Genomic DNA, 3,258 nt, shown 5'->3' with positions numbered 1-3,258 from the left:
TTCGAGGAAGATTTTTATTTCAATGGCCAATTAAAAGCCACAAGGATGGATGCAAAATCGTATACTTCGTGATTGGTCACAAGCTCATCAAGAGCATCGTGTTGAGAGATTATACGTCTTCTAATTCCTATCGGTTGCAGAGTTATTATGATTGAATTATGACATCTTTTTGCTAGAAAATGATTGAATTATGACTTAGTTTAACGTTTAAGTACAATCCAAAGCATAAGATTTGGCAAGGCGAATTATAAATTCAGTTTCTCTTACTCGAGAATAGTCCTAATATGAATTCATCTAAACATCGTCCTCACCGTAAATATAAATGTCGATGTCAATATTATTATATGCGGTATTAACACGTGTAAGATGACAATATTATGATATTAATACATAATAATTTAACTTTAAAACTTGTAGAAAAATAAACTTCTAATTTTAAGATAGTTTGAAGATGACAATGTTACGATAACTAAATTTGATAGCAAATATAGCATATGACAAAATTATAACATCAAAGGTAGAATTATATTAGAAAGTAATTTTTCTATTCAAATATTAAAAATTTAGCATTGAAATGTTAATTTAACATTGCATCAGAGGTGTTCAAATGAACTATATTAGGGGTAGTAGTAAAAATATTCGCGTTTCTTAAAAATGTTGTATTCCACCATGTATTTCAAGGAATGATACACCTATCTGTTATGTTTGAGAAAAAGTTTTTAGCACATTTGTCCTCTAAATTTGTCGTGGTTTAGCAAATTACCCTTCAAATTTTTAAATTTGGCAAGTTGCCCCCTCAACTTGTAAAGTTATTACAATATGTCTCATTTTAACGACAATTGTGTTAAATTAGTGTCAAAAAAGCACGTTCAACTAAAATTTCAACATTCTAATTTAAATGTAACACAAATATTTCAATATCTCAACATTCCTTAAATCTAATAAAAAATTTGAGCAAATTTAATTAAATGTGGCACATTATAACAAATTCACAAATTTGAGAGACAACTTGTCAAAATTTAAAATTGAGGGAATAATTTATTAAATCACAATAAATTTAAGGGACAATTGTACCAAAAAAACCCTTTTAGAAACATGATTTGTAATATATAAAGAATATGTGCAGCAATGCTGAAAACACAGGTGGAACGTAACGTTTTGATAAAACATGGAAGGTTTTTGTATTGGTCAAACGATAACACCTACCATTTTGACTTTTGAGTTGAACCCAATTTTGGTTAAAGGAGTTTCATGCTTCATTTATTTCACCGATTTGAGTTTCAGTTTTAGATTTTTACAGTAAAAAGTTATCAAAAAATGTCACATCTAACTTTTTCTGCTACAGTGAAAAGCTCTCAGAAAATGTCACATCTCATCTCGAATTGAAAACTCGAATCCGCAAAATAAACGAGGCCTCAATCTTTATTTAAATAGTTATGCTACGATGTTTTTTCCAATAAAAGTTTACATTTTGATTCAACTTATTGGTAGATGGATTCGTTCCCTGATTCGAATCATGGTTCGTGGTTCGCTACAGTATTTTCTCTCACAAAAAATACACGTAAATAAAAAATGGTTCTAATCATATGGTTCTAATCCATGAACCAAACGCATCGTTACAATGTTAGCTGTTTGGTTAGGCTCAGATGTGAAACATGAATGTTTATTCGTTTCTTATAAGCAAATTAGGAGTTATAGACCTCACATTGTATTAAGAAAAAAAAAATACTAAATACTAATAATGATTGCATTAATGTTATATCATATTTTGATAACATTTGTGTTTAAGAGTATCATTTTATTTAATTAAAATTATGTTTTCAAAAGAAGATTTAATTAAAATTCTGCTAATTTTTGGGTGAATATTTCTTTTCTAAGTACGTTTTCAAAACGGGTTGTGTGAGTTGTGCCAACCTATTTAATATAACATGTCATGTTAGGTTTATACTTTTTAATTAATTTGTGTTGTGGGTCATGTTTAAGTTGGCATAAAATTTTATAATTTTTTTTACCTTATTCTGACTTTAACACGATTCGTGTAAAGATGGAAGAAAAAACCAGCATGATCAAAGTGGGTCCATTAATATTTTTGATTTATTATTCAATTTATTTATTGCCTCTCTTAAACCTTTTAATATCAAATTTTATAAAAATTGTATTATGTACACCTTTTATTTTTAGAGAATTTTTATGGTGTTTTCTCTTTTTTGGTATTTAATTTTTTGAGATACTGGTGTTTTTTATTTATCAGTCGTCAAATCTTTATTACTTTTTTAATCTAATTTAACTTTTGATTAAATTTAACAAATCCGGCGGTTGATAAACAAAAAATATTGATATTTAAAAAAAAAAAAAACTACTAGAGAAAATCTTTTATTTTTATTAATAATTATACTAAATTATTCTTTTCTTTTTCACTTATGTTAATTACTGAACAAAACTCTTAAAATAATAATAATTTTTTAAATATTTTTTATTTATCAACTGTCAAATTTATTTTATTTTTTTAATATAATTTAACTTTAAATTAAATTTAATATAAATTTAATGAAAAAAATAAGAAACATCACTGTTTTTAATAAAAATAGAATACCAACGAAGGTCCCTAATAATAAATCAAAAACTGATTTCATGAAATTTTCACGGAACAAACTAAAATAAAAGTCAAAAGCTCACAGGCCAATCCATTTCTTTAGAAAGTCAATATTTTTCCTCTTTTTGTACGAACCAAAAAATGGCTAATAGATAGCATGACAGAAAATGTAGGGCTTCTAAAAAAAAAGTAAAAAGAAAAAAAGGCTTGGTTTGATTGTCCCCAAAAAAAAGTTATAAAACGTTAAAACGACACGTCGTTTCTGGCTAGTTAGTGGGCGTGAAAAATTAGAGACTACAGAGTACAGCTTCTTATGCAAAAATAAAAAATAAAAAAATCTTAACGCATTTAATTTCCATTTCTGACGTTTATTTACGGATCCTGCCATTTGCCCCTTCCTCTAATCCTATTAGGCCTTTACCCTCTCTCTCTCTCTCCTCTCTTTCTCTCTCTTCGCTCACTTCACTTCATCTTCCGACCAAGAAGCCTTGTCCCTCTCTGTCTCTCTTCGATCAAATCCGAAACCTAAAATCCAAATTTGGAAAAAAATCCCTTCCCAAACCCTAATATTGCCTCAATATCGATCTATTTCTCACATTTCCCCGCCTTCACAGAGCGGTTTCCGATCCAATTTTACTCCCATGGCGTTCGTCTGATTTATCCGG

The 3,258-nt window shown here is 28.4% G+C and overlaps 1 protein-coding gene across 1 annotated transcript in view; it reads left to right on the top strand.

Moving 5' to 3' along the window:
- The first annotated feature begins 2,988 nt into the window (after nucleotides 1-2,988).
- Nucleotides 2,989-3,258, top strand: part of LOC21405419 — an 8,677-nt gene continuing 8,407 nt past the window's right edge. The window contains exon 1 of the mRNA XM_024167212.1: nucleotides 2,989-3,257. The gene's annotated coding sequence lies outside the window, so the exon portion shown is untranslated. The remainder of the gene's footprint in view (nucleotide 3,258) is intronic.

Source organism: Morus notabilis, unplaced genomic scaffold (assembly GCF_000414095.1).
Source record: "Morus notabilis unplaced genomic scaffold, ASM41409v2 Scaffold124, whole genome shotgun sequence".
NCBI classification, from domain to species: domain Eukaryota; kingdom Viridiplantae; phylum Streptophyta; class Magnoliopsida; order Rosales; family Moraceae; genus Morus; species Morus notabilis.
Note: the sequence above shows the minus strand (reverse complement) of the source record. Positions and strands in the feature narration are given on the sequence as shown.